This window comes from Athene noctua, unplaced genomic scaffold (genome assembly GCF_965140245.1).
Source record: "Athene noctua unplaced genomic scaffold, bAthNoc1.hap1.1 HAP1_HAP1_scaffold_417, whole genome shotgun sequence".
NCBI classification, from domain to species: domain Eukaryota; kingdom Metazoa; phylum Chordata; class Aves; order Strigiformes; family Strigidae; genus Athene; species Athene noctua.
In genome coordinates this window covers 49,536-71,258 of record NW_027437874.1, presented here as the reverse complement: position 1 = coordinate 71,258, position 21,723 = coordinate 49,536, and the positions used below count along the sequence as shown (strand labels likewise).

At 45.4% G+C, this 21,723-nt stretch overlaps 1 pseudogene; it reads right to left on the bottom strand.

Annotated features, from left to right (window-relative positions):
- Positions 1-18,242: 18,242 nt before the first annotated feature.
- On the bottom strand, positions 18,243-18,979 carry LOC141955701 (prokineticin receptor 2 pseudogene; annotated as a pseudogene).
- Between the last annotated feature and the right edge of the window lie 2,744 nt (positions 18,980-21,723).

Sequence of the window (21,723 nt, the reverse complement as noted above, 5' to 3'; positions counted from 1 at the left end):
TGTGTTAGAATATGTAGTCCTTTGGGTATTATTTTGACTTGTGTATGGTATGGGATGGGATTTCATGTCATCTGTGTATTCTATTTTGTATTTTGGTAAGTGTCGTAGGCTCTTCATGGTATCTGTTGTACTGTATGATTGGGGTTTGGTATCGATGTTCTTGTACGTACGGTATGGTGTGTGTTTATGGTCTGGAATGTATCCTAGGTTAAGTATCCTCTGTATCACTGTGGGTATTGTATTGTTTGTACGTATTCTCTGTACAGATTTTTGTGTTATATATTTGATGTGTTGTATGTGTTGCATTTCGTATACTCCATGTATTGTGTTCTGGTTTATATCCTATTGCACACTGTAGGTATGGAATGGCATTAATTGTATCCCATGTATTTTGCACTGTATCGTCTGTTTTATTGGTTGTGTGGTATTTTATGGTATGTACTGTACAGCATTGAATGTATTGGAGGATTTGTATCTTCCCTTGCATTGTATGTATTTTATTTTCTAACATACTGTGTATGGCAATTTTTCTTTGGTAATGTAATATTTATTGTATTTTGGGTTGCTTTTTATGTATTTTGTACAGAAACTTATTTTTCTTTGTAATGTATTGTATTTTGTGGTTTTTTTGAGCATTATTTTGTGCATTTTTCTGTATGGTATGGCGTGCTCCTTCTTGTAGAGGACATACTGTGTTTTTTGGCACTGTAGATTTTGTGATGTACTTGGCATTGTAATGTGTTTTGTGTTTTGTAGTACCTGTGTGTGTATTGTAATGGATTTGGGGCTGGATTGTCTGTCTTGTATTTTGTCTTGTGATTCCTTGTCTGTCGGTTGTGTGTAGTGTTATCTGACAGGTGTAGTTTGCACCGTCGGGTAAGGTCTGTAAGTTATGGTGTGGTCTGTAGGGTATTGTCTGTCTTGTATCGTGGGTACGGTATTGTATGGTATGGTTTGTAACGTCTGCCTCCGCGGAGGAGCCCTTCGCCTTGGCTGCGCCGCCGCGGAGGAGCCATCGTCGCCCCGCCCCGGAGAGCTCTGCACGGCACATCCCAGCTCTTCTTGGAGGCCTCAATCACGCCGCCGCGGAGCATCCCTGGGCTCACTGCACGTTGCCCGAGGAGCCGCTCGTCATCGGGGCTCGGCCTTGCATGTCTTGTGTTGGTTGTCTTTTTCCCTGCGGAATGGTATTTCTTGTGTTCTGATGTCTTGTATTATTGGTGCTGTGTACCTTTGTGACTTGAATTGTGTTGTAGTGTGTTTTGTATGGTGGGATGGTTCCCGTAATATAGGTGGTTATGGCCTGTTAGTTATTGTACGTACTGTGTGTGTTTGGATTGATTTATGGGATGTATTCTGTTCTGCATTGTCTGGAATTGTCTGCTTTCTGGTATATTGCGTTTTATATATAGTGTATTTCCTTTTGTGTGTTGGCATCTGTATATTGCATCTTGTAGTGTGGATCGTATTTTGCATTGTGTTGTGTGTAGTGTGTTTCATGGATGGTAGGTGTGTTGTGTACTGTACGGTGTGTTGTGTAATCTAGGGAATGGCCTATGTGGAATTCCGTGTATTGCATCATCTTGTCTATCTTGTGCTGCATTGTGTTTGACACTGCCCTGCCTGTATTGTCTGGTATGGATTGTATTGTTCTTTGTGTTGTGCTGGAGTTAATATGGTATGGTTTGTCATGTATTGTGTGGCATGTATTTTTGTATCTTTGTTTATTGCCATATTTTTGTATCTGTTTTATTGCCATGACTTGTATGTATCGTCGGTGCTGGGTTTACTCTCTCCTATAGTATGTATTGCCTTTTCTGTCTGGTCTGTAATAGTATGGTAAGGTGTCTAATAATAATATATGGGACTGTCAGTATGGATTTGTCTGTATTGTATGGTATGTTTTGCAATGTGTGGCTCCCCGGAGGAGCAGTTCAGCGTGTGCTGGCAGAGGAAGGCCCTGATCAGGCCCGCCCCAGAGGGGCTGTGCCCCACGCTGGTTGGGTGTTGATGCTGCCCTTCATCCCGTGGTGCTGGAGGAGCCCTTGACCGCGGTCCCACCGCAGTGGATCTCTTTGTTACGCGTTGCGTGTTTCCGTGGAGACCTTTGCCGTGGTGACCCAGAGGAGGCGGTCACAGGTGGCAGCGGAGGAGCAGTGTCCCGGGAGGCCCTCAGGAGCTGTGCTGTGGGTGGCAGCGGAGCAGCCCACCATCATGCCAGCCGCAGAGGAGCCCTTCAGCGTCGGAAGGCTGTGGAGGAGCCCTTGAGCATGTGGCACTGGAGGAGCCCTTGGTGACCCTGGCCCCAGAGAGCAGCTGTTCCCCACGCTTGGTGGGTCTCCTTGCAGCCCTTCCGGACGCTGTACCCAGAGGAGCTCTTCATCCTGCCACGGCAGAGGATGCCGTTTTCATCGTGACTCCCGAGGAGCACCTGGTTGTGCGGCTCTGCAGGGGGTCCTCATTGCATGGTCGAGCTGCTGTTGGAGCCCTTCCTTCCGTGTGCTGTGCGGCAGGAGCTGTTCCCCAGCCTGCCCCAGAGGTGCCCTTTGCCCTGTGGGCATGCAGGAGCCCTCCTTGCTCGTGCTGGGCCAGGGGGCCCTTGATTGCTGTGTCTTTGGAGGAGCCCAGCATCATCCCCGCCTTGGAGCAGCCCTTCATGGCGCCAAGCTGGAGGAGCCCTTCCCTGTTACACCTGCCCGTCGGAGCGCTTGGTGGTGCTGCCCGTCTGTCCTTGGAGCCCTGCGTGGCGCCCATGCAGGAGAGCTTCACTGTGCTGTCCCGGAGGAGGCCTTGGTCATCCCTACCCTGGAGGAGCCCTTCACCGTGTTGCAGCGGAGGAGCCTTTCCTGCGAGGCCCTCAGGGAGCTCTTCTGTGCGTGTCAGCGGAGCAGCCCATCATCATGCAAGCCCTGGAGGAGCCCCTTGAGCGTCAGAGCGCTCTGGAGGAGCCCTTGAGCGTGTGGCATTGGAGGAGCTTTTGATGACGGTGGCCCCAGAGGAGCTGTTCCGCACGCTGGGTGGGTCTCCTTGCAGCCCTTCAGCACGCTGCCCTGGAGGAGCCCTTCACTGCCGTTGTGCCTGGTGAGCTCTTCATCACCCCTGTGGGGGAGGAGCCCTTGAGCGTGGTGCCTCGTGAGAGAGTTTTGGGCTTTGGTGAGTGCCGCCGGAGCGGCAGGCAGGCGCCCCTCTGCAGACCGTGGGGTAAGTATTGTCTGGTAAGTGTGGTCTGGGTTTTTCTGTTGTCTGGTGCTGTGCGTCCTTTCTGCCGTACTGCATTGGCCGTGTGGTACTTTGTCTTGTATTGTTAGTGGGTATGTTTTACTCTGCGTCTTGTATCATACGGTATTTAGAGGTCTGTACTGCAGGGTGCATTGTGTTGTAGCATCTGCTTTGGTATTTACGGTATTGTATGAGTTGTGATGTATTACGGTATGGTATGCATCATCTGCATCGTATGGATCATCGTGTTTCTGTGTGTTAGAATATGTAGTCCTTTGGGTATTATTTTGACTTGTGTATGGTATGGGATGGGATTTCATGTCATCTGTGTATTCTATTTTGTATTTTGGTAAGTGTCGTAGGCTCTTCATGGTATCTGTTGTACTGTATGATTGGGGTTTGGTATCGATGTTCTTGTACGTACGGTATGGTGTGTGTTTATGGTCTGGAATGTATCCTAGGTTAAGTATCCTCTGTATCACTGTGGGTATTGTATTGTTTGTACGTATTCTCTGTACAGATTTTTGTGTTATATATTTGATGTGTTGTATGTGTTGCATTTCGTATACTCTCTGTATTGTGTTCTGGTTTATATCCTATTGCACACTGTAGGTATGGAATGGCATTAATTGTATCCCATGTAGTTTGCACTGTATCGTCTGTTTTATTGGTTGTGTGGTATTTTATGGTATGTACTGTACAGCATTGAATGTATTGGAGGATTTGTATCTTCCCTTGCATTGTATGTATTTTATTTTCTAACATACTGTGTATGGCAATTTTTCTTTGGTAATGTAATATTTATTGTATTTTGGGTTGCTTTTTATGTATTTTGTACAGAAACTTATTTTTCTTTGTAATGTATTGTATTTTGTGGTTTTTTTGAGCATTATTTTGTGCATTTTTCTGTATGGTATGGCGTGCTCCTTCTTGTAGAGGACATACTGTGTTTTTTGGCACTGTAGATTTTGTGATGTACTTGGCATTGTAATGTGTTTTGTGTTTTGTAGTACCTGTGTGTGTATTGTAATGGATTTGGGGCTGGATTGTCTGTCTTGTATTTTGTCTTGTGATTCCTTGTCTGTCGGTTGTGTGTAGTGTTATCTGACAGGTGTAGTTTGCACCGTCGGGTAAGGTCTGTAAGTTATGGTGTGGTCTGTAGGGTATTGTCTGTCTTGTATCGTGGGTACGGTATTGTATGGTATGGTTTGTAACGTCTGCCTCCGCGGAGGAGCCCTTCGCCTTGGCTGCGCCGCCGCGGAGGAGCCATCGTCGCCCCGCCCCGGAGAGCTCTGCATGGCACATCCCAGCTCTTCTTGGAGGCCTCAATCACGCCGCCGCGGAGCATCCCTGGGCTCACTGCACGTTGCCCGAGGAGCCGCTCGTCATCGGGGCTCGGCCTTGCATGTCTTGTGTTGGTTGTCTTTTTCCCTGCGGAATGGTATTTCTTGTGTTCTGATGTCTTGTATTATTGGTGCTGTGTACCTTTGTGACTTGAATTGTGTTGTAGTGTGTTTTGTATGGTGGGATGGTTCCCGTAATATAGGTGGTTATGGCCTGTTAGTTATTGTACGTACTGTGTGTGTTTGGATTGATTTATGGGATGTATTCTGTTCTGCATTGTCTGGAATTGTCTGCTTTCTGGTATATTGCGTTTTATATATAGTGTATTTCCTTTTGTGTGTTGGCATCTGTATATTGCATCTTGTAGTGTGGATCGTATTTTGCATTGTGTTGTGTGTAGTGTGTTTCATGGATGGTAGGTGTGTTGTGTACTGTACGGTGTGTTGTGTAATCTAGGGAATGGCCTATGTGGAATTCCGTGTATTGCATCATCTTGTCTATCTTGTGCTGCATTGTGTTTGACACTGCCCTGCCTGTATTGTCTGGTATGGATTGTATTGTTCTTTGTGTTGTGCTGGAGTTAATATGGTATGGTTTGTCATGTATTGTGTGGCATGTATTTTTGTATCTTTGTTTATTGCCATATTTTTGTATCTGTTTTATTGCCATGACTTGTATGTATCGTCGGTGCTGGGTTTACTCTCTCCTATAGTATGTATTGCCTTTTCTGTCTGGTCTGTAATAGTATGGTAAGGTGTCTAATAATAATATATGGGACTGTCAGTATGGATTTGTCTGTATTGTATGGTATGTTTTGCAATGTGTGGCTCCCCGGAGGAGCAGTTCAGCGTGTGCTGGCAGAGGAAGGCCCTGATCAGGCCCGCCCCAGAGGGGCTGTGCCCCACGCTGGTTGGGTGTTGATGCTGCCCTTCATCCCGTGGTGCTGGAGGAGCCCTTGACCGCGGTCCCACCGCAGTGGATCTCTTTGTTACGCGTTGCGTGTTTCCGTGGAGACCTTTGCCGTGGTGACCCAGAGGAGGCGGTCACAGGTGGCAGCGGAGGAGCAGTGTCCCGGGAGGCCCTCAGGAGCTGTGCTGTGGGTGGCAGCGGAGCAGCCCACCATCATGCCAGCCGCAGAGGAGCCCTTCAGCGTCGGAAGGCTGTGGAGGAGCCCTTGAGCATGTGGCACTGGAGGAGCCCTTGGTGACCCTGGCCCCAGAGAGCAGCTGTTCCCCACGCTTGGTGGGTCTCCTTGCAGCCCTTCCGGACGCTGTACCCAGAGGAGCTCTTCATCCTGCCACGGCAGAGGATGCTGTTTTCATCGTGACTCCCGAGGAGCACCTGGTTGTGCGGCTCTGCAGGGGGTCCTCATTGCATGGTCGAGCTGCTGTTGGAGCCCTTCCTTCCGTGTGCTGAGCGGCAGGAGCTGTTCCCCAGCCTGCCCCAGAGGTGCCCTTTGCCCTGTGGGCATGCAGGAGCCCTCCTTGCTCGTGCTGGGCCAGGGGGCCCTTGATTGCTGTGTCTTTGGAGGAGCCCAGCATCATCCCCGCCTTGGAGCAGCCCTTCATGGCGCCAAGCTGGAGGAGCCCTTCCCTGTTACACCTGCCCGTCGGAGCGCTTGGTGGTGCTGCCCGTCTGTCCTTGGAGCCCTGCGTGGCGCCCATGCAGGAGAGCTTCACTGTGCTGTCCCGGAGGAGGCCTTGATCATCCCTACCCTGGAGGAGCCCTTCACCGTGTTGCAGCGGAGGAGCTTTTTCCTGCGAGGCCCTCAGGGAGCTCTTCTGTGCGTGTCAGCGGAGCAGCCCATCATCATGCAAGCCCTGGAGGAGCCCCTTGAGCGTCAGAGCGCTCTGGAGGAGCCCTTGAGCGTGTGGCATTGGAGGAGCTTTTGATGACGGTGGCCCCAGAGGAGCTGTTCCGCACGCTGGGTGGGTCTCCTTGCAGCCCTTCAGCACGCTGCCCTGGAGGAGCCCTTCACTGCCGTTGTGCCTGGTGAGCTCTTCATCACCCCTGTGGGGGAGGAGCCCTTGAGCGTGTTGCCTCGTGAGAGAGTTTTGGGCTTTGGTGAGTGCCGCCGGAGCGGCAGGCAGGCGCCCCTCTGCAGACCGTGGGGTAAGTATTGTCTGGTAAGTGTGGTCTGGGTTTTTCTGTTGTCTGGTGCTGTGCGTCCTTTCTGCCGTACTGCATTGGCCGTGTGGTACTTTGTCTTGTATTGTTAGTGGGTATGTTTTACTCTGCGTCTTGTATCATACGGTATTTAGAGGTCTGTACTGCAGGGTGCATTGTGTTGTAGCATCTGCTTTGGTATTTACGGTATTGTATGAGTTGTGATGTATTACGGTATGGTATGCATCATCTGCATCGTATGGATCATCGTGTTTCTGTGTGTTAGAATATGTAGTCCTTTGGGTATTATTTTGACTTGTGTATGGTATGGGATGGGATTTCATGTCATCTGTGTATTCTATTTTGTATTTTGGTAAGTGTCGTAGGCTCTTCATGGTATCTGTTGTACTGTATGATTGGGGTTTGGTATCGATGTTCTTGTACGTACGGTATGGTGTGTGTTTATGGTCTGGAATGTATCCTAGGTTAAGTATCCTCTGTATCACTGTGGGTATTGTATTGTTTGTACGTATTCTCTGTACAGATTTTTGTGTTATATATTTGATGTGTTGTATGTGTTGCATTTCGTATACTCCATGTATTGTGTTCTGGTTTATATCCTATTGCACACTGTAGGTATGGAATGGCATTAATTGTATCCCATGTAGTTTGCACTGTATCGTCTGTTTTATTGGTTGTGTGGTATTTTATGGTATGTACTGTACAGCATTGAATGTATTGGAGGATTTGTATCTTCCCTTGCATTGTATGTATTTTATTTTCTAACATACTGTGTATGGCAATTTTTCTTTGGTAATGTAATATTTATTGTATTTTGGGTTGCTTTTTATGTATTTTGTACAGAAACTTATTTTTCTTTGTAATGTATTTTGTGGTATTTTTGAGCATTATTTTGTGCATTTTTCTGTATGGTATGGCGTGCTCCTTCTTGTAGAGGACATACTGTGTTTTTTGGCACTGTAGATTTTGTGATGTACTTGGCATTGTAATGTGTTTTGTGTTTTGTAGTACCTGTGTGTGTATTGTAATGGATTTGGGGCTGGATTGTCTGTCTTGTATTTTGTCTTGTGATTCCCTGTCTGTGGGTTGTGTGTAGTGTTATCTGACAGGTGTGGTTTGCACCGTCGGGTAAGGTCTGTAGGTTATGGTGTGGTCTGTAGGGTATTGTCTGTCTTGTATCGTGGGTACGGTATTGTATGGTATGGTTTGTAACGTCTGCCTCCGCGGAGGAGCCCTTCGCCTTGGCTGCGCCGCCGCGGAGGAGCCATCGTCGCCCCGCCCCGGAGGAGCTCTGCACGGCACATCCCAGCTCTTCTTGGAGGCCTCGATCACGCCGTCCTGGACGAGTCTTGCTCCATATGCGGCCTTCACCGTGCAGCCCCAGAGGATCCAATTTTCATCCCTTCTTCGGAGTGTGGTTGTTATATTATTTTTTATTGGATCATCTTTTGTGTTTTATATGCTGTTTTGTATTGCATTGTATTTATGGTGTTTTATTAATGATATTTTATCTTGTATTTTATCTGTCATTTTGTGCATCATGTGTATTGTGTTAGTTGTGAATATGGGATGTAGCTTGTTGTAGTGTGTAATGTATTGTGTATCATTTTTTGGATTGTAATTACTTTTATACTGATGTTTATCTGGTTGGTATTTTATGGTTTGTCATATATTGTGTGGTATGTATTTTGCTGTATTTTTTATTGTTTCGTCTTGAACGTTTTGTAATTATTATATATATTGTATTTTACTGTTTGGTTTGATACTTATCATATCGTGTATGTTGAATTTTATGTATGGTATGTATTTTATTTTCTCTCTGTTATGCATTGCATGGTAAGGTATGTAATATATGTTTTTATTGTATTGCCTGTCGTGTGTATCGTATTTTGTCGTACATATCGTATGTTTCCCCATGTATGCCTGTCTGGATGAGGCATTTACTGGTTTGCTCTGGAGGTGCCCTTCACCACATTGTAGTGAAGGATTCCTCAACCACGCTGTACCAGAGGAACAGTTCACCGTGTCATGCCAGAGGAGCATGTCATCATCCCCACCCAGAGGGGCTGCTCCCCACGCTGGTTGGGTCTTCTTGTAGCCCTTCAGCACACTCTCCCCGAGGAGCCCTTCCCTTTGCTGCTCAGTAGGAGGCCTTCATTGTGCTGCCCGGACGAGTCCTTCCTCACACCGCCCTGGAGGAGCTGTTCACCACACTGCCTCAGAGGAGCCCCTCATCATGGTCCCCTGGAAGTGCGCTTCATCACTCTGCTGCAGAGGAGGCCTTCACTGCACCACTCCAGAGCAGCTCTTCATCATGCTGTGCTGGAGGAACTCACAGTTTCAGTGTCCTGGAGCAGGCTTTCACCGTGCCAATTCTGCAGCGATCCCTATCAGCCCCATATCACACCTCCACAGAAGAGCCCCTCATTGTGCCGTTTCAGCCTTTCATCACAAGAAGCCCAGAGGATCAGCTTGTCGCACCATCCTGGAGGAGCCCTTCACTGTGCTGATCCGTAGGACCCCTTTGATATGAGGAAAGCAAAAAAGAAAGCCAGAAGCTATTTGCTTTTGAATGAGGAAACCCTGATACAGGGAGGAAAAAAAACCCAACCGAAACCAAAACGGTTAACCTGGACAGTGTTACCACAAGGTTTTAAAACCAGCCCCACTATCTCTGGGAATCAATTGGCCTGAGAACTTGAAACCTGGACTCTGCCCTCACTAGGAGGAATTTTACTACAATCTGTAGGTGACCTTTTCATAGCTACAAGGATGAAGGAAGACTGTGTACTATGGACTGTCAGTTTGCTTAACTTCCTGGGACTTAGTGGATATCGGGTATCTCAACAGAAAGCTCAACTGGTCCAGAAGCAAGTGACCTACTTAGGATTTGGTATTCCTGAAGAACAACAGAGCTGAGAACGGAAAGAGGCCATCTGTCGCACACGTGAACCCAGAATGGCAAAAGAACTCCAAACTTTCCTTGGAATGACAGGTTGGTGCCAATTATGAACCACGAACATTGTGAATCCAGCCTCTTTTCTCAGTGGGACCATATCAGAGCCTTTAACCTGTGACTGTCTGGAGATCATGGAAGCCATTTTCTCCAGTAGACCTGACTTAAAAGAAGAACCACTTGAGAATGCTGAAGGCACCTGGTTCATGGATGGAAGCAGCTTCATAAAACAGGGAAAACCGTAAGGCAGGATACACTGTGATCACCACTGACGAAGTAATAGAAACTAAATCGTTGCCAGTAGGGACTTCTGCTCAGAAGGCTGAAATAATTGCCTTGACCAAAGTTTTAGAACTGGCAAAAGGGAAAAAGGTTAAGATTAGAAATATGCTTTTGGAGTAGTACATGCTCATGCGCCATATGGAAAGAACGAGGATTATTCACAGCACAAAGAAAACAAAACATGCGGAGGAAATTTTAAGGCTGCTAGAAACCATAAAACTCCCTGAAAAAGTAGCCATCATGCATTGTTGAGGGCATCAAAATGGTAACACTGAACAGGAAATTGGAAATAATTTGGCAGATTGAAAGGCCAGACAGGCGGCAGAAATGGCAACCATAGCATTAGCTTTGGTCCCAGATGGTAAAACTTTCAATCTTAAACTCAGATTTGAAACCTAAATATTCAAAGGAGGATCAAAAATTGATTAATGATCTAAAGGGTAATAAAGAAAAATATGGATGGGTTTATTTTCCAGATGGGCAAATAACAGTGCCTTCCAACATACAATAGAAGTTACATTTAGGTGAACATAAGAAAACATTGGGGAGCAGATGCCCTATACAAGCAGTTAAATTGAAAAACCAGTAAGATGACTATGCTGTTTACTAAAAAAACCCCAAACAAAACAAAAACCACAATCCAAACACATCAAGTAAAATTAAAAATGGAGTTATAGTGAAAGGTAATAGTCCAGGACAACACTGGCAAATAGATTTTTCTGAACTCCCAAGAAAAGGGGGGTGTTGGTACTTATTAGTGTTAACAGATACCTTCTCAGGTTGGCCAGATGCATTCCCATGCAGAAGTAATAAGTGTTACTGAATGAAATAATTTCTCAATCTGAAGTGCTGACAGTGAAACATGATGTTGGCCTCACATGGGGGATTGAGCACAGTTGTGAATTATAGTTGTTGTACACACATAGGTGAAACAGGAAAAATAAATGTAGATTTAGGAATAATATTGCAATAATTAAGTATTTTGCAGGAGATATGAAAAGACAATGCTTCTTTAGACTTTGAAGAAATATGGAACAAGCTTACTTCATGGTTACTAAGGTTCAAATGGTTAAAACAATTACTTGCATTGATCATACAAATAGACTGGCAGTTGCATATTCTATATAGTCCACAAGCAAGTGGTCAAGTAGAGAAGATGAATCACTTAAGTAAATTACAAAACTAGGTCAGGAGGTCGAATTACCTTGGCCTCGATCATTGTCTTTAGCACTTTTTAAAATCGGGACCAAACCCAGAATTGAGGAGGGATTAAGTTCTTTTGAAATAGTATATAGGAAACCATATATGATACAGGCGGGGGGCATCCATTTAGATTGGGAATGAAATAGTAACTAATTATGTTATCAGCCTACAAAAACAGCTGCGGGAATTGGTCCTAGGGACCAGAGCTCGAGGTCTGGATGGGCCTGTACACAACATTAAACCGGCTCATTATATATTTCCAATGAAAGGATGGACACTGATTATCAACATGGTTGGATTATGGGTAGGGACTGTAGGTGCATACTTGGCCAAAACCCTTTAAGGGAATGGCATGATATAGCAAAAGAATTTGCACAGGTAAAAGAAAAGGGGGGAATTGATATGAGGAAAGCAAAAAAAAAAGCTAAAGGAGTCCTAGCCCTCAGGCAATGTTAAGTAGATAACATTCTTACAGAAAACAGGATAGATAGTAAACTAATCCCTGTCTTTGAGATAAAGGGGGAGACATACCAGCTAAAGGACTTACTTTCTGGGACATCTTAACAGACACAAAAGTTCCAATTAACAAAACAAACAGGTAAAAGGCCGACTCTATAACCTGGAGAGGAACCGAAGGGCCGGAGAGCATGCACAGGAAGCCAAGTTGAAAAATTAATGAAGAGGAAGGAGACATCTGGACTTTGCTTAACAGCAGGACACTGCAAGAGGACCACATACTTCTCTCCTTGAATAATTCTAAGAATCACACCTATTCCCCGAACTAATTGTAATAACCCAGCCCTTCCAAATGAATATGTATGGTTTTTTGTAATAAATATCTGGCTACTTGCCAGAGACGGTGTGCAAGCTTTGTGAAGAAATCCCCTTGCACCCCGGCTGGAATAAACATGCCTGCTTTGTAACTCTTTCTGAGTTGTAGAGTTTGTTTCCGCGCTTCACCTTCATCACGCAGATCCATAGGGAGCCCCTCATCATGCCAACCTGGAGGCGCCCCACATCACAGAGTAACTCCTCATTGTTCAGACTCGAGGAGCCCTTCACTGCGCTGTCTTGAAGAAGCCTTTCATCACACCACGCTGGGTGAGCCCCTCCTTGCACCGCCCCAGAGGACCCCCTCATTATGCCACTTGGAGTAACTTTTCAATGTGCAGTCTTGGAGGAGCCCTTCAGTGTTCTGTCAGCTCTTCTTGGAGCCTTTGTCACACTGCCCCAGAGGAGCCCTACACTGTGCTGCCCCAAGAGGAGCCCCTCATTGTGCTCTGTCAAAGGAGCCCCTCATAGCACCTCCCCGGAGGAGCCCTTCACCATGCTGCCCGTTAGGAGTCCTTCATTGTGCACCGGACTCTTCTTGGAGTACTTCATCATTGTCCCCCAGAGGAGTCCTCCCAGGCCCTTATGGAGGAGTCCTTCGTCAGGCCACACTGGGGGGGTCCTTCATCATGCCAGTCTGGAGGAACTCTTCACTGTCCCTCCTGGCTCTTCTTGGAGTTTGTCACTGTGCCACCCCTGACAAGGCCTGCATGACGCTGCCTGCGTCTTTTTGGGAGTTCTGCACTGTGCCACCCAAGTCTTCTTGGAGTCCTTCCTGTGCTGCCCAGCTGTTCTTGGGAGTCCTTCTCCATGCCACCCTGGAGTAGCCTTTCTCTGTGTGACCTGGCTTTTCTGGAGTCCTTCACTGCGCCACCCAGGTCTTGTTCATCACAGCCTCCTGGAGGGTTCCTTCACCACCCTGCTTTAGGGGGTTGTTCACTGTCTGACTCTCCTGCTCTCTTCATCACCTGTGATTTTTCGGAGTGTTTCTCCAGGGAGCCCTGGAGGGTGTCCTTCAGTACCTGTTCTTTTGGGGAACACTGCCTTGTTGGGCTTTTTTGGAGACACCCACCACATGGCTCTTTTTGGGGTGTTTCACCCTGTGGCTTTTTTCTTGATTTCTGCAATGCCTGGTGTATGTTGGAGTGCTTAATGGCACCATCGTGGAGCAGTGCTTCACTGCCTCGCTGTTTTGGAGCGCTTCCGCACCTGTCTTTTATTGGAGCTCTTCAACACGTGGCCCTGTAGTAGCCCTTCATCACCCTGCTGTCTGGAGCACTTCACTGTGTGTCTTTGGAGCGCTTCAGCGTTTGGCTTTTTCGGGATGCTACACCCCCAGATTTTATTGCTGTGCCTCAACATGTTTTCTGTGATGCATGCTTTCTGTCTGTTACCTTCCATGTTTTTCTTTTGGAACCAGCGGGTGAGCAGGTTGATGAGTTTACATGGGCTTTTTATGTTCCTTGGTGGTCTTTTGAGCTCAGGGGTGTCTTTTTCTGGGGACTGTGACCATCTTTGTGTCTTCTCTTCTGTCAGTTTTACCAAGTCCTGGTTTTGAGGGAGGTGACTTTGTGCTTTGAGCAACTTCGTGCTCAGTGTTGATTCTTATTATTCAGGATTCTTGTGGTGGCTTTATATCAGGTTTTGTTCCTCCTTCTCTTGCTCTGGATGGTATTAGGAAGGTCACTTTGGAAGCTGCAGTGCTGCCCGTCTCATTGGTGGTTTGGGGACTGTTCCTGGCAACGTGTGTTAGGGTGGAGTCTATAGAACAGGATCCTAACAGAGCGTAAGAGAGAAGAGGATCTCTGGTGAGTCCAAGGGAGTAGTTTCTTGTCTTATCTCAATTCTGCTTGCTTCTGCTTAATGGTGTTGTTTTTTCAGTGCAGATGATATCCAGTGTTTTGAAAGGGGGTAGCCCAAGCACCCAGTGAGGGTCACAGCCCTGCCGACACAGGGAGCGAGGGAGAATTCAGACACCAGAAGTGATGGGTAAGTGCCTAGGTGCCTGAGTGACAAAAGCTGGAGCATCTGTTGCTACTTTTTGGAGGCCCAGGAATCCTGGGAATATCTGTATGTCCCTGTCACCAAGGTATCTGGTGCGAGGTGGTGCAGTTTCCAGGGCAGTGCAGTAGGCGTATGATGCTGTGCTGCAGAGGCAGCAGCTGGAGGGTGCTGTTGCCACAGGAAAGGCTGCCAGGCTCAGAAAAGAAGGAGCTCAGTTAAGTCTGAGCTGCTGAGTGAGTGAGTCAGTCTTCAGGGAAATTTCATGGCCTGGCTACTGTGACCCACTCTGGGGTCTTGCAGGCCATCCTCCTTTGGCAGAGGGGCAATGGTTGGAGTTTCTTTTCATGCTCTTGCTTTATTAAAATACATACTTTATTTTCTCAGTGCCTGTTGCTGAGAATAACTGCTTTTTCTTAATCCTCTCTTAGATGTTCAGGGTCACCATTTTAGTTTTTAGTTACACCTGGTTTTTTTTATTTTTCAGAGAGCCAGTGTGAAGGAGCAGGGACTGGATTTTACCTTCAGTTATCCCTGGAGGAGCTGCTGCAGAAGGAAACAAGCCTATGGTTTTGGGAGCTGTGCCACAGGAGGACAGCTGAGCTAGAATCAGGCATGATAGCACTACATTTTTGCTTTTAGCAATAAAAATTGTAGCAAGCCACAGCTGAGACTTGGTTATTCACTGCATGGTTATCTAAACCCTGCTAACAGCTCTCAGGAGGATGATACCTCACCCCCACCTACTGCTTGTCCTTGACACATCCCACAGTTCCTGCGTGGTGAAGTCCTTATTGCTGCTGTGCCAGTGGAGCAAACAGCAGGCAGCTGATGGCTGTGGAGGTCTCGCTGCAGTTTTTAGTGCCTTCCAGTGTGTAAGAGCTTGTGCTGGAAGGGGCTGCTTCTCCTCTGCGACAGATGCTGCCTTCCAGCTTGTGCTTTTCTTTCTCTGTTTAAGCATGGCTCTTGCAAGCAAAGCTTCAGTTAGGTGCGATCCACATTCAATTCCCTCACTGAATGTTGCTGGTCAGTGTAAGTGTGAAGGCATTCTGCAGGGAGCAGCCGGGCAGGAGGCAGCAGGGTAGCCCCCACCTGAGAGGGAGCCAAGGGAGCACCCATCTCTGGAGCACCCACTGGCACCCACACTCCCTAGCCTGAGTTGTGTGGGTGGGTACAAAAAAGCCTTTCTGTTATTTTTAGTTTTTCCTGCACAACTCACTATATGGAGCGTGGGGTCTGGCCCCCTCCCTCAGCTACTCTGGTTGGACTGTCTGTTCCCTGCTGCCTGAGGGAGCCACTCAGGTCAGGACCTGGCCAGCTGCACACTTCTGCACTTAAAGGGAGTTTTTAAGTGACTTTAAGAGTCTTCTAAATTCTCCATTTAACTGTAGTCATGGGTGGCAGGCAGGCCCTGGCCAATGTAGGTACCCCTAGGTAATGTACCCCATTACTCCCTTGATGAAATCAGTTCTGTGGGCACAAAAATCCTCCATGGGGTTTCTGTTCCCATGCAAGGTCCTTGGGCTCGCTGCCTGGGCCCCTGGTTGCTGGAGCTCAGTTTAGGAGCAGACATTGGTCCCTGAAAGTGAAGCCCGTGACCATTTTTTGGTGTTTGGAGTTGGTGCAGACACAGGCTAAGGACTTGCTTGGCTACTCTGATCAGGGAACAGGAGACCGCCACCCTTCCTGGGTAGGAATCCCCCTCTTTCTGGGGATGCTGCTCACAACAAGTGCAGTTGAGGGCAAAGCACAGTTTTTTCTCCTGCCCTATCCAGTCATTCAGGCTGAAACACTGCTTTGCTGCTGAGAAGACCCCAAAATGTCAAAATACAGCAATGTTGCGGACCCCAAAACCTAAATCCACAAAATGGGCTGTGGCAGCTGCTGCTTTACTGCCCTTCTCAGGGACAGGGATGTGGTGATGTCTGAGAACACTGGGCAGGCCAGACCAGAAGAGGTCTCTTGGAGCTCTCAAAGTGATTTCCAGAAATGTAAAGCAATTCTTTCCCCGGTTTTTGCTTGGCACTATATTGCTTGGTGGGGGATGAGCTTTTTATTTTTTTAATAACTCAGCCTGAGGTAGATTTCCAGGTGTGGAAAATTGTGATTTGTTTGGCTTTGTCGCACCAGGAAAAGTCTAGGAAAAATAGGTGAAAGGAATATCAGGACACTCTAATAACAGGTAGTATTGCTAGCTGATCCCCAATAACTAGTGCAGGTTTCAGGAGATAAATATGGGTGCAGCTTCAGAAGAAACCCTGAGATTTCAAGAGAAACTCCAAGGTTAAGCCTCTTGATGATGGAATACTGCAACTCTCTGGTCCTTTAAATTTCTTTGGCATGCTGGGAAACAAATGGATTTAGTACTTACCCTATTCTAATCTGTCATTTTGAAGAATGATTTCAGTAATTGTTTTGCCTAACAGAGGAAATTTTGATACCCTTTCCAATGTGTATATTTTAAGAGCAGCTAATGACGAGAGGATTTAAGCACTTTAATGGATTTGAATATCCTTTTGCATTAAACTTAATTGGTCGGCCTGGTAGTTTTTCTTTAGCAGAAATGGGAGAATTGACATTAGTCACTTGAGTAGGAAAACTGTGGCTAAGGGGAAAATCTAAAACATAGTTCACAATGTTGATATTTACTCCATGTTTACTCTTTTATTAGCAAGATTTGTTTCTCACTTTAAGTACACAAATAGACAAATTATTTACAAAAGCCATTTACTCCAAAAGTAGGTGGTACCACATACTTTAAAACAGGAAGCATTTGTCATCACGATAGAAAAGACTCGATTTCAGTACACAAAAGTCCATGATATGTGTAGTTTAAATGAGTAGGTATTACTGCTACTGTCACCTGCTTTATCACAGTTATCAGTTAAGATACACCCATCCTGGAGCTGCATAAAATCAGAATAGTAAAAACAGCTCTGGGGGAAGCAATGCACAATTCATCTTGAGTTGTTGCCTCACCTTTGACCAGACAATGAGCTACTCAACTCAACCACTGACTGGCTTGTGGAAGCCTAGAGTCTGTCTCCATTGGTTGCAGAAAGACAGATCATCTCAAGATCTCTATGCTATTTTGGCCCTACTTGTACTTTATTTTGAAGTTGTACACAGGCTTGGTAAAATGTCTAGATCTGGTTCAGCAGGGTGTTTTTCTTCCCACTAGCATGCTATAGTTTTATATGGGTCCCTCTGCAAACCAAGCTGAAACACAAGTTGAAACCCATGAAATACCATCTGAACATAAGAAAACCCTTCTTTACTGCAAGGACTGTTGAACACTGGCACAGGTGGTCCAGGGAGGCTGTGGAGTCTCCATCCCTGGAGTCAGTCAAAGCCCAGCTGGACACAGTCCTGGGCAGCCTCTTCTAGCTGACCCTGCTTGAGCCGAGGGGTGGACTAGACAATCTGGAGTTGCTGTTCTCCACCTCTGTGATTTTGTGATTGATTCTTTGAAGAGCTCAGCGAATCAAGGCAGCAGAAGTTGGCCATAGCCTGGAGGTGAGAGAAGGTAACATCCCTTCAAAATGTAGCTGTGCCATTTCCAAATACATAATAAACAGAGTCAGCACTCTACATAAAACTACAGAGTGGAATGTTGATAGAATATTTTTAAGCAAGGTGTCACAGGAAGAGATGAGGTTTTCACTAGACTGTGAAGCAGTATTTACCTTTGTAGAGAATGTGCCTTTCATAAGAGCATGCTGCACATTGGACCATAGAAAGCTGGTGATCTGTAGACTTTGAGGAGCTTAATCATGAGGGGTAAACTGAGAAGATAAAGAGTGACATGAAGCAAAATGGGCTTTTTTTGCCTTCCTTCCTCTTATGAGCAGAAGGAAAAGGACACCAAATATCTTAAAGGTACAAAAGATAAGCTCCAAGGGGTTAAGAGATTTCTCTTAAGAAGAAACAAAGAGGCATCATTGCTAGGATCAGCAATCAACTCTTACATCATTGTAGTATGCTTTAATGCATTCATAGATTTTTTTTTTTTTGTTCATCTTAAATTTTAAACAACTGTAAAATGAGTATCTACCTCCCAGATTTACAGATGGGTGAACTGAAGCACAGCATCAGTCAGAGTTACGGGGTTATACAGCAGTCCAGTGAAAAGAGTTCTGGTGGAAATACATAGTAGGCTGCTTTTAGAGGGCTCTCACCAACGGTGGGTATTCCCACAGACAAGAGAGAAGCTTCTGAGAAGGCATTATTTCCTCTTTAGCCCCTCTCCGAAATATGTGAGATTCAAACTGCAGAAAATTTATTTCAGTTTTAGGCAGTCTACCTCCTCTGTGACTGGCATTGCACTTGTTCTCAGGTCGAAATCAGAGCTAGATTTGCTTCCATTATATGTCGATCTCCATCTCGGTAACATGATCTTCTTGAAATACTTCATGGTGTTATTTTTTACAGTTACAAAACACATGGTGTTTATCATGCTGTTACTCATAGCAATGCATTCAACTATATAAAAAGCAGTAAGATAATGCTTCTCTTTCACGAAGATGGTGGGGAAAAAGTCATGGACAATTTTAAAGCCGTAGAAGGGTGCCCAGCAGAGAACATAGGCAGTCAGGATGCACATCAGTACCATAACAGTTTTTCTTCTGCATCGAAGCCTCTTTCTGATGTGTTCTGTCTGAAATGCTGGTATGGTTTTAAACCAGAGCTCCCGTGATATCCTGGCGTAACACAAGGTCATCACAATGATAGGTGCAACAAATTCAATGCCAAAGATAAAGAGGGAGTATGATTTGTAGTACATCTGCTGGTCAGCTGGCCAAATCTGACCACAGAATATTTTCTCCTGGTTTTTCACTATAAATAACACCGTTTCAGTAGCAAAATACACAGATGGAATATCTACAAGTATGGAGACAGTCCAGACCAAGGTGATTATGAAGGTTGCTGTTTGATAATTCATGCGTGGTTTCAGTGGGTGAACAATGGCCAGATACCTGGAACAGACAAATACATCCAAAATGAAGTCTGAAGACACTTAGTCAGAACACAATTCCAAATACAAGTTGTCAGAATTAGGCAGAAGGAAATTGCTGTAGTTGATAAAAGAGAGAGCCTAGCCAACTTGTCTATGAGGAGAGTTAAGAAAATTTTCCAAAGTAAGAGCCTAGAGCTGAGTTCCTAAATCTGGGCAGAAACTCTGGAGCAAGGGGCTGAAGGGTTTGTTAGGAGGGTGGGTACTTGGCAATCTGAAAATCTGAGCATGCATTAGGGTGTCTGGGGATCGTTTTAAGACCTCAGTCCAACTCCCTCCTGTTTACAAGATTGAACTGAAAAAGTTGCAATTTTGCGTTGTGAGCTTGTTAACACAGATCACATGTCTGGGAGTTATGGAAAGACTGGAAGAGGAGAAAGAGAGGGAGCTTTCCTATTACTGACAAATGTGTTTGCAGGACCTAGCACAACACACGGTGTCGTATCGAGGGCATGCCGTGACACAGCATCTGGAAGTTCTTTGGTGGGCAGCACGTGTTCAAATGAGAGTTTGAAACATGCAGTAATATACACCTGGCCAGGTGCGGGTAAAAAGACAAACACATAGAAACACGAAAAGGTTTTCCCTAGGCAGAGAACTATTTAAATATGCTTTTTTTTTTTTTTTTACCAAGAGATCAAATATATGTAGCAGTGTTTTTATTATTTTCTTGGCTATTCCATGGGTGCAAAGAGCCAAAGCTGATGCTAATGGTTACAGGTGAGCATGCTTTCAAGCCACCCACAAAGGACTGTGTATCCATTTTCCGCCCATGCAAATTTTTGTTTTGTCTGCTGGAGGCAACTATTGCTAATTAACCTTAAATATGCTTTGTTAAGGCCAAACCATAAAACTTGAGTTTTATGACTCTTTATGACTGTAAAGCTGTGGGTGCACTGAAGTGTTTCACAAAGGACTGAGGAGAAATAAAAGTATATTACTTTCAAGATCCATCAATTTTCCTCAATTCAGTTCAGAAGGGGTAGGACCAAATGGAATTCACTCTGGTTAATTTTTTGTTTGGTTGGAATTTGAGGAGGTTTATTTTTTAAGATGCTATAGATGTAAGAAGGACTTACATTAGAGTACGCTGTCCCGAAAGATTAGGATACTTGTGCTAAAAGGAGATTTTTATCCGAGGCACTCCAGAGATCCCAATACAATTGTGTTTAACACAAAGAATTCTTTCAGTGAAATTCCATATTCATTCAGAGGCTTTTCTATCTGTATATGTTCTATACATAGATAGCATCCACAGGACCTATTAATTCTAAAATAAGCTGGAAGGCCAGTAGTGCTTTCTATCAGCCAGATCTTGGAAGCGGATGAATTATTCATCGCTCTGGGTGCAGGCTAGATGTTAAGGGACAGCAGAATTAGTCAGCCTCATTGTGGAGCTGATAAATGAATGTTTTTAGATTGGGCCCTGTGGAAACAAGGCTGTGGGACAATGTATGTGTATGCATTCATAAGTATGCGTATCTGCTCAGCAGGACATTTGGCTGGATGGGGTAAATCTCTGCAAGAGAGTTGAGGGAGGTTTTCCTGGCTCTCCTTGCTTACCACACTTGGGATGTTACTGTGGAGGGGTCCTGGAGCACATGAGCTGGGTTTGGATGAAACTGCCCTGGAGGATGTACTCAAAAGTACCAGGTGCCCATGGGCATTCAGTCCAGGTGACCCAGCTAAAGCTAAATCCCCCAAAATACTTACAGCATGAATGTTGTACCCTTAGCACCAACTGTTACTCTTCAGATCCTCTCCTTTCACATTGCATTATTTTCTAGTGTAGATGTGGCCTTAAATATGTGAAACTCCTACATTTCATGTGAATAGACAGCAAGGAAGTTGAAAGAGAGCCCTACCAGAGGCAAATCCTGTGGGACAGGCTTACTCTGTCTACACAGGTGAGCCCTTTTAAATGATCTAAACACGAAAAGACTTTTGTTAAGAGCCTATTATTTTTAGAGACCGAAGTCGTCAACACACATGACATAGCCAATGTGGAATGGTTGATTATTAAATGAACAGCATTTCTCTCTGTTTACCAAGTCAAAAGCTCACCCCAAAAAAAAAAAAAAAAAAAAAAAATTATTTTACTTTATTTTTTCATATCTCACAACTAACATGGAAAATTCCTTCTGAAGAGCTTTGATCTGGAAGACAGATTAAATAAGAAGAGACACCTACAAAACACTGCAAGAAGAGCCTCCATAGATGAGTTATTGAATGAAGAATAAGAAAAGGTCAGATTAATGCTGGGCTCTGCAATCAGGGAAACCAGTCCCTTGAAAACTAAATTATTAAGGGACCTTTAGCATACAAGGATATTAAATTATTTTACAAAATCTTGTCCTACATTAGAATGCCTTATATGGCCAGGCTTTTACAAAACTGTTGGAACAGAAAAAGAAATATGACCTTTGTCTGAGATTTTCTGTGTCCAGCAGCTCAGCTGGAACAGAAGCCCTAAGCAGGCTGCCTGATGCCCAGAAATCCTGTAGAAAGCATCACTGTTCATACCCACATCATCTGCCTGCTGGATGCCTGGTGCATCCAGGACACATCTGATTCACTGAGCTCTGTGTGTGCTGATTGCCTTCACGATTTTCCACATGAAATGTGGGAGCATTGCTTTGATCATTTAATATATGACACACAGACAAGCTACCAGGGGTGAGAGTGCACAGGTATTTCTGGAATAGTAGCTGTAGAGCAGAAATATCCTATCTGCATTTGCTTCCAA